The following is a 14,718-nucleotide window of genomic DNA, read 5'->3' on the forward strand; positions in this document are numbered from 1 at the left end:
CGTTGGGTGACATCCCTTTCATCTTCGTTACTTTTCTAGTTGCTGTAAGAAAGCGCCAGGGTGGAAGCCGCTTAAGGGAGAGTTATTTTTGCCCAGTTTGAGTGATGATGGCATACACTCAGCTCACTCCATCACCTGTGTACAGGCTAGGATCTCAGACCGAAGAACCATGTCATCTGCCGTAGGTGCTTCTTTTCAACACAGTTTACAGAGCCAAGATGATCTCCTACCATATTGCTGGAGGCCTCTCTCTCAGGAGGTTCTAGAACTCATTGAGTTGACAACTCGCGCTAACCACTCTAGCTTCTATGGCTGAGATGTGGAATTATCATCAAAAAGATGTTAAATTTTGTCAATTTCTCTTTCTATACCTACTGACATGATCACATGGTTTTTATGCTTCATACTTTTAATGTTTAATGATTTAACTTATGTTGAGCAATCCTGTGTCCCGGGCATAAATCCAGTTTTGATTATAGGGTGCAATCTTTTAAATATGCCCTTCATTTTCTTTGCTAATGTAATGTTTCCTTGATTTTTGCCTTTATTCATGTAGTTTTGCTTGTTTTTGGCATTCTCCTCTGGCTTCGCGTGAGGGTCATGCTGTTCTCATGAAGTGAATTTGGAATTCTTTCCTCCTCTTCAGATCTGCAAGAATTTGAGAAGGATTAGCTTTAACTTTTCTTTGAATTCATTTTTATAACCTTCTCTTACTCGGATATTTCTTTGTTGGGAGGTTGTTAATTATTCTAATTATCATCCATCCATTTATATTTTGATTTTTCTTAATCACCTTCATAGTTTGTGTGCTTCTATCCATTTCCTCTAGCGTGTCTGATTTGTTGGAATACACTGTCCATTGTAGTTTCCTTTGTACCTATTTAGTATTAGTTGCAATGCCTCCTCTCCCATTTATAATTTTGAGTCATTAGAACAAGTTTTGAATCTTGTTTTCTTTTCTCAAAAAGCCAACTCCAGATTTCCTTTCTTTCCTCTCCTCCCCCTTGTTTTTCCCCGTTTGTTCTGAGGAAAAACCTAGGACCTCTAAGTAAATGCATGCTTGCTTCTGAGCTATGCCACCAGCCCACAAGAACCTTAGCTCCATTAAAGCTTCCTGATGGTTTTCTTGTCTAGAATTCTTTGTCCTCCCTTCTTTCTACACATCCTATTCCTATGCCACTTCTTCCTCTTCCTCCCTCTTTTGAGACTGAATCTTACTATCTTGGCAAGCAGTCCTAGCTGGATCTCAAATGCCAGGTCCTCCCACCTCAGCTTCCTGGATCGTGGCCGTGCACCAGGTGGCCTGCTCTTTCCAGCTTCGTAATAACTTTTCCTCTTATGGGCCATGTTTCTGTTGTCGAATATCTGAACTCTTTACTAAGCATTCAATTCTGAAACACTTCCTTTTGAAAATTTAATGGTTTAATATTTAAGCAAATAGAACCTATCAATTTGCAGTTAGTTGTATATAAAATGAAACCCATTGCTTTTTCTTTTGGAAGTTTAATTATTCCAGCACCTTTTGCTGAAAAGATTTCTTCCTCCCTTGAGTTGCTTTGCATATGTATAACAAAAATCACTTGAGCAGATCTGAGGTCTTTGGAACTCTTCATTCTATTCTGTTGCCTGTATCTATCTGTCTGCCACATCTTTGATAAATGTTAACTATGAAATATTAGGAAGAGTGATTCATCCCACTTTATTCTTTTTAAGGTTTAAAAAAGACAATCTCAGGTTCTGCCTTCCCCAAAAAGTTTAGATCAAATTTTACTATTTCTGGAAAGAAACAATCAGTGGGACTTCTATAGGCTTTCATTGACCATAGAGAGTGTGGGAGCTGATGTTGCCAGTGTGGTGTGTTTTCTGGTGTGTGTCTTTATTTGGATCTTCTTGGTTTTATACCTTTAGGTTTACTTTACGTTTATAGTAATTTCCCTCACCTCTGCTTTAAATACTTTGCTTTCTGAGACACTGCTGAAATGAGTTCAGTAGCATCGACATGTAATAGTGATGACAAGGCAGCATCCAATCCATCACTTACAAAATGCCAGAGTAGTTCTCCTTTACTCTTAACCTAGGCCCCATGTAACCCCACTGCTCACGTTGGAGTGACACGCAGGAAGCACAGAGACAGAGACAGGAAGTGGACTAGTAAACCTTACATGTCACCTTCCAGTGACGTATTCCCAACAATTGGCCTGTAGGGTCATTTCACGTTTGACTACAACACCCATTTGTTTGTTGTTCTGTGACGGTGCAAGTGAGTTGTTTGGAAATCCTTGTTGTTTTTTCTTTTCATTTCTTTCTCTTTTTGTTTTTGTTGTTGTTTCTTTAATGCAGGGTTTCTCTTGGCTGTCCTGGAACTCACTCTGTGGACCAGGCTGTTTTCAAGTTCAGAGATCCTCTTGCCGCTGTTCCTCAGAGTGCTGTGATTAAAAGAGTGCATCGCCAAAGATCACATGAAACTCGAGAAGGATGACCAAAATGCGAATGCTCCACTCCTTCTTTAAAAGGGGAACAAAAGTACCCTTAGAAGGGGGTAGGGAGGCAAGGTTTAGAGCAGAGTCTGAAGGAACGGTCATTCAGAGCCTACATGTGGCTCCACATGTGGCCCATACATATACAGCCACCAAACTAGATAAGATGGATGAAGCAAAGAAGTGCAGGCTGACAGGAACCGGATATATATTTTTTCCAAAATGTTTTCTGCTGAGTGTTTAGAAACTAGCTTTTTAGGTCTTTGATCCACTTTTAGTTGATTTTAATGTATGGTATAGCATGATGGTCAAATTTGCTTCTTTAACCACTTTCAGTTTGTAAAGCAGTTCTCTGTACATCACATAAATGCTAGCTTATAAAATAATTCTCTGCACATTACAGACAACACCAGCTCATTCATCTCTGGGCTTCGTAATCTGCTGTTCAGTTCTTGCACTAACAGTGGAGGAAACTGTAGCTCAAAGGTCTCAGGGATCGTCTAGAATTCCCTACTCCATGTGTGCAGCAGATCTGGGCTCATGTTTTAGCTCTGGTCAAGTGGTGAGATGTGGGTCTCTCGGTCCCCAACCTATGAAGAATGGTTAGAATCTCCCTCACTTAAACCTGTTCCATCTCTTTGCCATCTTTTTCCGGGTAGTCATGAGGTTGTATAGGAGCTTGAATAAGTACGAACGATGGTCTATTCATGGTGTGACTTCCTTAAACTATGATGTAGGTATGCATTTTATTTATTTATTTATTTTTTTGCTGTTTTCCCTCCTACTGTCAGAGAGAGGGGACCACATCACCACTACAACGAGAAGGCCAGGAACAACTAGAGCACCGTCAAATCCTATGGGTAAGACAAGCTCTCAGAGGAAAAAAGGAAGGAAGGATTTTCCACATCAGCTACCTGTTTCAGTGGGTATCCTAGTTTGTGTTTCTACGGTGATAATTAAACACCATGATCAAAACCAACATAGAAAAGAAAGTGTTTATTTTATTTGTCTTATGACCACCAGTATAGGGGTGGTACCTTCCACAGTGTACCGTGTCCTTCCCCACTGATCGATCACTGAGAAAATGCCTAACAGCCTGAGCTTATGGAGGCCTTTTCCTAAACACGGTTCCCTCCTTGTAGATGGCTCTAGGTCATGCCGACATAAAAACTACCCAGTAGGAGTTGGGGATTTAGCTTAGTGGTAGAGCGCTTGCCTAGCAAGCCCAAGGCCCTGGGTTCGGTCCCCAGCTCCGGAAAAAAAAAAAAAAACAAACTACCCAGTACAGTAGTGATTATCTCTTTTGTTCTGTGGTCCCCAAAACTTGATGGGTTTGACTTGGAAGATGCCTTGGATGATCAGAATGATCTGGATGGCCCCAAAAAGCCAAGTACAGGAGAAGGAGGAGGTAAGTTCTAGATGCTCAACATTACAGGCCAGTGCTATAGTTCCTGGTATGGTTTGTCTTATACCTGCAATGGCGTTCTGAGACGTTCAGAGTACTGTAGATCTGGGCCAGATCTGGGCCATGTTGAGCTGTAGGAGAATCCCACAACAGTAGTAGTGATATATTTTGGTCTTGGGATTCTCCGAATTACTGGGAATCTCAATAACTATTGTCTGTGTGTGTCATATCTACCTCTGTTTATCATCTATATATTTAATTTTTTTAAAAAATCAGTATTGTTCGTATAAAATGATAATACTAAACCAATACATATTAACATAAATAGCACATTGTATGAGTCTGTGTTGAGAGAAAAACAATTTGTCAGAGAGTAGCATTATTATATACTTCTTAGAAATTTCTAGAATGTCAATCTTGCTAGGAGATACCTGGATTCTCATATTGAGATATGCAGCTTGCAAGCTGTCCTCTGACCTACACACACACAAACACACACACAGACACACACACACACACACACACACACACACTTAAATACAATTAAATTCAAAAGGGTTTAAAACAGACATATAAATGAATAAGACATTTTAAAAAGTGTTTAGTACCTTTCCTCACATAGTTCTCCTTTCATTACTGTTCTGGTTGCCCTGACCAAGTACCTAGCAAGCGAAGAGAAGAGGAAAGATTTTTTCAGTTTATCATTTAAGAAGTGATGAGGCCCCGATATGACTCTGCTGCTCGAGTTGTATCCACACACAGGAAGCAGAGAGACAGAGACAGGAAGTGGGCTAGTAAAACCCAGATGTCACCTTCCAGTGATGTATTTCCAAAAGCAGGCCTCAAGAATCCCAGCACATGAGCCTATAGGGACATTTCACGTTTGAACTACAACACCCGTTCAATGGACTTGTGCCCATTTGTAGTTTTCTAGCATTGCAGGTTAGTCTTTGGAAAACCTTGTTCTCTTATGGTTTATAAAAGTTCAGTGTAATGCTGCATGCTATAATAAAAAAAAATCTAACTTGCTGCTAACACCACCCATACCACTGGAAAAGACTCACGGTAGCTTACAAAGGCTTCACCCAAAATCTTGTCGACAAGCACCATCAGTGGCTGTCCTGGACTGACGGATTCATTTCATTCAGTTTTAAGAAATGCTTCCCAAGTCATCCAGTTGGTATGACATTCATTCTGCCTGGCAAAAGTGGTCTCATGACACAAAGCAGACAAAGCCAAGTATGAGAAGGAACAGTGACGCCAGGGGCTTATCAAATCACCCCTCTGTCCTCTGGAATATAGCGGGATGGCTTTAAGCATACTTTGCACACAGAGCATAGGACATTCAGGAAGATGTGTACTTAATCACTGAACTATGGTTAATAATGATTCTGCTTCTTGCATTAGTCATCTGTGATTGTGTTGCAGATCGTGAGAAAGTTGAGACTTATTTTTGCAGAAAGGCATTAATCTCCTTGGTTCAGTTAAGAAGCAGAGTCTTCTATAGAGTCAGAGCCTCAGAGAGCTGCCATTGAGGCAGGGGGATGGCGTCTCATCTGAACTTAATTATAGGATTGTATTTCTTCTCTCTGTGGTCACACAAACACTCAAGATGATTGGCCGTTCTACAGAACATATACATCGGCAATGAGCTGTCTGAGGGGCCGGTTGAAATTTTGCCTACCCCCTTTCTTCCTTGTTCATTTCCCTCAACCTCCTTCCCTTCCCCCTCCTTCTCCCCCTCCCCATCGATCCTTAGTATGAGCACAAGGTGTGGTTCTGAGACCTTACATCTGCTGTGCCACTGAACCACACTCTCAGTTCCATGAAGAACACTCACGTGTCATGGACAACTTTGACTAATCCAAATGTTTGCTGCTGAGATTTTTTTCTTTTGGCCACTGAAATATGTGGTTTTTCTGTAGGTTGGTCAGACAAGGATCTCGAAGATATCTTGGGAGGCGGGGGATACAAACCTGACAAGAATAAATGTAGGAATGTTGCTTTGTTTGGCAACACATGGATTCTCCTTAAAATGCTAACCATCCGGCCACCAGGTAAACATGTCACTCTCAGCCTCTGGCAAATCAGGCTTCGACATGTGCACCTGTCATGTGCAGTGGGCTCTCATTCTTGTGGGTGGGGGCTCATTTGTGAGCCATCCTGGGATGCTACCCATTTGCTCTGTTGCTCTTTAAGCCTGAGCTGGTGTCCCCACTACCTAGGTGCACCTCATAAGCCAGTTTTCCATGCAGTGCGAGGGTTCAAACTTAACATGGCACACATTTTAAAGAAGCCCCTAGCAAATCAGATGTTTACAAAAGTCCTTTGGATTCCAGTTCCCCTTCCCAGGAAGATTCACACTTCCCTCCTATTGCATCCCAGGAAGTGGAAACTGTCCTTGGGGTGTAGCGTGTGATCGAAGATACTATTTTCAATTAAAAAGACAAGAAGTTGGGGGAGGGGAAGGAGAGGGAATGGGCGCTGATGGACAGGAAGGCGGGAAGCTGAATAATATCTGAAATGTAAGTAAAGAAATATATCTAATAAAAATTTTTAAAAAAGAAAAATTAATACAAAAAGCAATTTATAAAAATATTATCTAATGAAAAATTAAAAAAAAAAAGAAAGACAAAAAGTCCCACATCGTCCCTTGCTGGGTCCGAGCCCCGGGTCCTGTTTATCAGCTGATAGAATCCATTCTTACCTTAAAGATCATGGGAGCTTTGCTACTTTGCAACAGAATTTCAAGATAGCAATCCCTGAGGTTTAACTGTGTTTAAATGTGTAGGAAAATTAAACCACAGGATCAGACTGTCTAGGGGTTTCAATCCAGTCTGACACACAAAACAAAACACAAAACAAAAACAACCAACTGAAAAAAAAAGCCCTTAATATTAGAAAAATAATGTAGCACTGGTTCAGGAAAACTACCGAATCTTCATCCAGCCTCGCCCAAGGAGCCTCCATTGTAGAACCATAGAGCTGGTTGTTCTAAATCGGAAGTTGTTATCTGTGAAATAAAGTCACCTATTGAAGTTGTTATCTGTGAAATAAAGTCACCTATTGATATTTTGGAAATTATGTTAGATCTCATTTTGTGTGTGTGTGTGTGTGTGTGTGTGTGTGTGTATGTGTGTGTGTTTGTGTGTGTGTGTGTGTGCATTGTCGTCTTTGTTTCTGAGCTGCTGAAAGTCTGACACTTCTGTTAACAGCAGAGCTTATTCATCATTTCTCAACCCATTGTCTTTCCCTATAAGAATAATAATTAATAATTAATAGTAATATTAATAAAGGAAAGATGTTTATCTCCAAGTTCTGGGAGCCGGGTGACCAAGATGGGTGGCTATATCTGGTGAAGGACTCACATTGCACCCTAAAATGGCAGAAAAACAAAAGGGCAAATGGGCACAGATCCAAAAGACAACACAGCCGGCTCTTGTGGCACCGAACAGAAGCATCACGCTTTTTACTGCAAGTTTCCGTGGGGACAAGATTGATTCAAACCACTGAGCACAACTTCCTCACGGAAGTAATTCCTCTTATTCTATGGGGTCCATCCAAGTAAAGGTGGTTGCTATAGCGACAAGGTCCCTGTAACCTCAATCAGGCAAGCATCATAGTTTTGTAATCTTTGCATTCAATCAGAACAGGGCATTTGTCCTGGTCACAGTTTCATGTCTTTGAATATATGTGCTTTTAGAAAGTCGGTATACATCGTGATCTCATGTTCATGCCCTTGTCCCAGTTTCTCCTCATCATTTATAACAATTTATATCACCGAGCCCTTTTCCATATATCACCAAACATTTTACTTTGCTATTTGTCAGTGGATGGACTGCCAGACTGAAGGCTGTCAAGAAAGAAATGTGCTGCTGTGAACATCTGTATATGGGCGTATAGAAGATTTCACACAGGCATAGTTTTTAACTGTCTTGAGTACATGTGGGCATTGGCATCTGCTCAGCATCTGCTAGGGTCTCTGTGCTGGGTCCAGATATGGCTCCGTTTCACTTGTGGGTGCCCCTTTAATACCCGAACAATATATTATATATTGCCTCTATACTAATCTCGCTGCACTTGCCCAAAATTCTCCTCCTGAGACTTAACCAGAGAACAAAGTCTCTGCTGGGACTTTCTGAGACTTCCTTTGTCTCTGCAATGAATCTGAGTCTTCACCTTAGCCTCAGGCAGACTCTTCAGACGGGGGCAAAAAGCAACCACATTCTTCACCAAAACACCACAAAAACAATCTCCAGGCTACACACTGAAATTATTCTCCCCTGAAGCCTCCTGGGCCAGGTCTATGCAGTTAAATTCACTCACAGCCACAAAGTCTTCCTGCCAGGATGGCTCATTGGGCCCCACTCAAACCATTTCGTGGCTTTCTAAATCCAAAGTCCCAAAATTCACGTTCTTCCAAACGAAAGTATGGTCAGGCTTATCAGTAATACCCAGGCCTTGGTATCAACTTCTGACTTACTTAGGGTTTTACTGCTACGGACAGACAGTGTGACTGAGGCAGCTCTCACAGGGACAACATGTGACTGGGGCTGGCTTACAGGGTCAGAAGTTACCTTAGTGCCCCTGATGGCTTCAACTGATGATAAAGAGTTGCCATATCCAATGGCTGAGCAGAAAGACAGAAAGACAGGTCATGGACTTGGGAGAGAGGAGAGGATGAAGAGAGTCACCATGATCCAGAGTTAGAAGGATCAGATTTAAGAGCTACAGGAGAGAAAGCAGCCTATGATGAAGGTAGAAGGGAATAGGACCCTATTGGGGGAGTGGGGTGTTTCCCAGAAGGTAACAGGGCAGCAAAGATAAAACATAGATTTAAAGGGGTGAAACCTGGGATGCTGGGTGGAAGGGAGATATATGGTAGCTGTCAGGAAAATTAGAAATGTGTCTTTCATTCTCAAAACCAGAGAAATCTTGGGCAGGGGCCATGACTGTACTAAGGAGCCAAAGTTGTTTAATTAATTCACTGCTACAGTCTGGTACATTGAGGTCCCAATTGAGTGTCGCATTACCCTAGACACAGGTTACACAGCCCAGTCAGCCAATGCAAAGTTTATTCAGTTTCAACTTCTTTTAAATGCAAAGCAGGATAAAAGTTTCCCACCATTTCTAGTTCTCACCAGCTGCTATTTCTCTAGCAATAACACATATTGGATCAAAGTGACCCAAACTTCCTTGGAGACTGAGAAATCTGTCAGCAGTCCAACTCTTAGACGTGTTAGAGGTGCTGCTGTCTAATTAAGCTATAAACAAAGTTACTTTCTCATGAGAAAATGACCATGAAGTCCACGTCCTCAGGTTCGCAGCTTATTTGGAAGACAGAGCACCAGGATCCTCTGCTTGAGGAAGTTGCCTCCTCTGTATCTCAGTGTGCTGAGAGTGACCGAACCATCGTAGGGTGCCCTGCAGCAGGCAAGCTAGGAGCAGTCGCCTGATGACATTTCTCTAAATTAAAGAAAAATAGTGTCAATCCTAATCCCTAGAGAATGGCTAAGCAGACAGAGTGACCCATGGTCCTGAATAGCCAGAGAAATGCTGCCCTCTGTGGATTGGCTGCCTACCTTTGGGCTATCACAGGCAAGGGAAAACTCTTAATATTTGCACCAGATCCAGTCTTTTCCAATAGTTTGGCCTGTGCCCTAATTAACTTAAAAACACTTAATTTTAGTATTAATAATTTATTCCACATTTCAGCTACATAATTCAGTCTGCCTAAAATGGGAAAAATGAAAGGAAGTAAATTCTTAGTAATCTCAGATGTAAGCGTCAGGGACTTTAGAGAATTATACAGCCTTTGTTGGATAACTAAACCTTCAAGAAGTTCCTCTTAAACCTTGAGTGTAACCAAGCAAGACTGAGCCAGAAAGCAACATTCTGGTTCACTTTTATACTAGACTCAAGGACAATCATATACATACACACATCAATCACAGACATTTTCTTCTGTCCTCTCCTGCTTACATGGAAAGCAATGGAGCCAGAAACTCAGATGATAAACTTCAGTCCAAACACAAGAAGCCAATTAAAATAACAACAACAATAAAGAAAGCTGGTTTGATGGCACACACCTTTGCTGGGGGGACAGAGACTCCATATCCTCCATACCCAGCTAGCCGGGCTGGGTATTAAGACAGATTAATATTCCTAGTCAAATGAAAACTCCCATTTTATAAAAACTGGTGGATGGCACCTGAAGAGTAAACCCCAAGGTTGTCCTCTGCCCTGCACACATGCAAGCTCACATATGCAGAGCCACAGGACCAAACTAGCCTGTAAAAGGTTTTTCATGAGCCAGGAAGATAGCTCAATGGGTAAAGGTTCTTGTGTGGCCAAGCCTGACATAATCAGTTCACTACCTGGGACCTACCCAGAAACCTGACTCCTACCAGATGGCCCTGACCTCCATGCTTTGAGGTTTGGTCTGTTGTTCTGTATTGTAATGCTAACTGCAGGCCTCCACGGCCTGATTGTCCCAGAGACAAGAGATTCCACATGTAGACCCAAGTGATACTATGGAAACTTGTGTCCCCAAATTATTTCTGATAAGTGAATAAGGATTCCAACAGTCAACAGCTGGGCACAGGCAGGGTTTAGCATCCCAGGACTTCAGGCATCCAAGAAGAACCATGAGTAATAAAGAAAGTGAAGGGAGGAGGAAGCAGCCATGGGTCAGGTGGGTTGGCTAATTGGAGTTAAGAGCAGCCCAGATGAAACACAGCAAATTATATAGTGGGATTGTTATCAGGGAAACAGACATAACAGCCAGAGGGTCCATGGCTGCCCACCTCCTGTGCTGATTAAGGCTTAATGTAAATATGAAGCTTGTGGGTGTCTTTTATCTGGGAACGAAGTGGTCAGAGGCAGGGGAGAAAACCTGGGTTGGGATTAAATAATTTCTACCACATCTACACTCACAATTCCTCCCCCTCTACACACACACACACACACACACACACACACACAAACACACACACACACACACACACACAAACAAATAAATGTAATTTTAAAAAGGGAGATAAGGAACTTGTCATCAACCATGGAGATCCAAGTTCTATTACTAAAACCCATGTGGTAGGAGGATGACCACCTCACTTATTGTCCTCTGACCTCCATATATGCACACTAACACATATATGCATATGCACACAGAATATGATAATGTATCAATTAACGGATTAATAAATTAATTAAAGGTTTTTCAAATCATCTGTTTTTGGCCCCCGCTCACTTCTGTCTTTGGTTTACACAGTTCACTTCCCCACATCTGCCTCTCCTTCTCACATGCCTTTCATGTGTGCATGTGTGTTTCTCCTCTCTTAGTGTCCATGTTTAAATCTATATTCACTTGTTTATAAACTACAGATCTGGTGGCTAGACACATGGTTTCCTGGTTAAAAGAACTTGCTGTGTGATCATAAGGCTTGGTGTCCAAATCCCATCATCCTGCAAACACCAGCCACTACATCTGCCAGGAATCAGACAACATCCTCTTGGGCAGAAATAATGAAATACTGCCAGTAATTTGGAGGAGCACACACTTACAAATATATGGCAAAAATGCAAAATTTGTCCTTTTAAACTGTAGCTCACAAAAGTGTTAGGACCTGCGTTATGAATCAAAGGGAAGCAAAAATTCTGGTTCCTTTTATACCATGTGAGCCAACCAAGTATTGTTATCTCTGTAAACCTGTTCCTTTGTCTGTACGCCAAATTTAAATAGTGCTTTGGGATATTAAATGGGAAACCACTTAGCAAAGAGTTCTGGAGCATAGTGCATACTATGGAATTCACCAATTATTATTAAGTTTTGGAACAAATGTTAAAAAACAAGTAGGGTTTCATGTTCATTTTTAAGTGTCAGGCACAAGGCTTACAATCCTATGATATAAGGTTGAGACTAAAATGAATTACAAAACATTATTTGCCAAGGACAAATGCTAAGTAAAAATATGCTCCAACTTGAGAACCAAAATACAACATGTAGGAAAGCTCCTTGTACAAAATGGTAGAAAACATCACACTAAAGATAATAAGACACCTCTTCTTCCTGAACACTACAAGAAACAGAATTCCCTGAGATCTTCTAGGGTTTTCCTGTCTGCATAAAGGAAGCCCCAGTAAGTTCTCTTGTCACCAGAATCGTATTTCCAGTAGAACATCAAAGCAAAACCTAGGAAAGGCATCTGTAGCTTTCCCATTCTCAGCAATTCATTTTTATTTCATTCTAGACTTACCGATAATCTACTTACAAAGGCAATCAAATTTTGGTAGGCAGCAAAATTTCACTCAAAAAATAAATAAAAATGAATTCTATTTTGTCTTTTGATAACAATGAAAAGTGTCAGGGAACAAGAAACGGTAACACACCTTGAATCCCAGCACTCTGGAGACAGAGGAAGGTAGGCAGATCACTTGACTTTGAAACCAGGCTGATCTATAGGATACTCAGGAAAAGTTTGTGCATCACTGAAAAAATCCAGCCTCCAACAAAAGGAGAGAGAGAGACAGAGAGAGAGAGAGAGAGAGAGAGAGAGAGAGAGAGAGAGAGAGAGAGAGAGGAAGAACCGATTTTATTAAAAAGTTTGGATTATCTGTTTATGTTTCTTTGCTTGGGGACTGGAGTGCGGAGGGTTTTCTAGCAAAATAAAACAAGCAGAATTTACTTATGAAGCCTGCAGGCTCATTTCCCACAGCAGTACTATCCACCCCACTGCTAAACTCTGCAGAGCATCGATGGAGTGGGTATGAAACTCCTCTAGTTTTCTTTCAAGCTGTAAACTGCAGGCCAGTAGCATCCTCAACGCTGCCTCCCAAAGTGGCATCTTCATCTTATATCATCTCATCCCATGTGGTTGGGGGAATGAGAAGGATATGCAGGCTCTGATGCTGTTTCCACTGTGTTGACTTTCCAAATGCTTTTATATCCTTTCTGTTTTCATGTTCCCCTTATAACAAAAGCCTCTGTGGCACTATTTCTATGTAATTGTCTCTAGCTTGTCACTACATGAGTACATGGTGTCCAGACTCTGCTGACTTTAATAGATACCAGAGAACATTCGAGATCCACACCCCAGACTCCTCTGCCTTTATCTTGCTAGTTTCCACCCCAACTCTGTAGTGCATCGTGAGAGGATTCTCAGAGAGGTGTGTGGACAGTCTAGTTTCTGATGAACAAGCTCTGTCTACATCACTTCCTCAATGACAACCCCTCAAACCCTAGGATATGCATCCTAGTAATGTGAGACAGCCAGTATGAAGCCCCTGACTTTTGCTTAGGGCAAACATTTAAGCAGGGCATACCCTGATCTCAGGTGCAGGGAAGTTTGTCTGCCTGACAGGTGGCTTACGGAGGTGAGTAATCCCTACTTAAAGGTGGACTTGTCACAAGAAAGAGACCAGAGCTGAGTCTTACATTCTTAGAACTTCATATCTTATCAATTATACTTCTGGGCTGCGTGCTTTCAGTGGCCACATATTCAAGTCACCAGTTTTGTCTGTTTATTTGTTTGTTTGTTTCCAGTATTGGACAGAGAGAGGTAGCAGTTCTACTGTGTTCTGTGTTTCAGACATATGACTGGATGGTTGCCTTTCTGTCTCTACTACTGCAGTTAGACCATCAGGCTGGCTTAGTAAATTGGAATCCTCATTTTGTAGTTCAAAAGTGATTCCCACTTCTAATTGTAGCATCAGCATCTCAGTACAAGTTTAGTTTATACATAGTCTAAGATTTCTTAACAGAAAACATATTGATACCCTCAGCTTTAGAACTGAGACATAAAGCTTGGCTAATTTTCAGTTCCTGTTCTTGAGGCCATTGTATTTGGGGAACATCATGTGATTAGTAATTGCACGTCAACTTGGTCAGGCATGGGATGCCCAGGAGATGACTAAATAGTATGTCTTACCATATCTGGAAGAGTGTTCTAAAGAGCTTAGCATCCACACTGGTGGACTAAAGGACATAACTGCTCCTCTGTGTGTGTGTGTGTGTGTGTGTGTGTGTGTGTGTGTGTGTGTGTGTGTGTATGTATGTATGTGTGACATCTGGCCAGTTGCTGGCTGAATAGAAAGAGGAATATAGGTGAAGGTTGATTCCTAGCTTGATTTGGGGGATTGATCTGTCAGTGACATTTTTATTTGTTTTTGTTTTTTTTTATTTTTTTTCCTCTTTTTTTCCCCCGGAGCTGGGGACCGAACCCAGGGTCTTGTGCGTGCTAGGCAAGTGCTCTACCGCTGAGCTAAATCCCCAACCCAAATATTCAAAATCTCTCTCTCTCTCTCTCTCTCTCTCTCTCTCTCTCTCTCTCTCTCTCTCTCTCTCTCTTTTTCCAGAGCTGGGGACCGAACCCAGGGCCTTGTGCTTGCTAGACAAGCGCTCTACCACAGAGCTAAATCCCCAACCCCAAAGTAATCATTTCTTTTTTTTAAACATTTTTTTAAGATTTATTTATTTATTTATTATATATAAGTACACTGTAGCTGTCTTCAGATACACCAGAAGAGGGCATCGGATCTCTTTACAGATGGTTGTGAGCCACCATGTGGTTGCTGGGAATTGAACTCATGACCTCTGGAAGAGCAGTCGGGTGCTCTTAACCGCTGAGCCATCTCTCCAGCCCGACATTTTTAATTCTCAGGCTGTCAGGCTGACTAGATCTCAACTGTGAGCTCTACTGTTTTGAGATTTCTTTCAAACATAACACTGGCTTTACAATTAGACACACATAGAGAGCCACATGTAAGTCAAGGGCTGGAATGCAGACTGAGAAAACTGTTCCTAGGCAGTTTTGTAGTTTGAGTGTGAAATACACT

This window comes from Rattus norvegicus, chromosome 3 (genome assembly GCF_036323735.1).
Source record: "Rattus norvegicus strain BN/NHsdMcwi chromosome 3, GRCr8, whole genome shotgun sequence".
NCBI classification, from domain to species: Eukaryota; Metazoa; Chordata; class Mammalia; order Rodentia; family Muridae; genus Rattus; species Rattus norvegicus.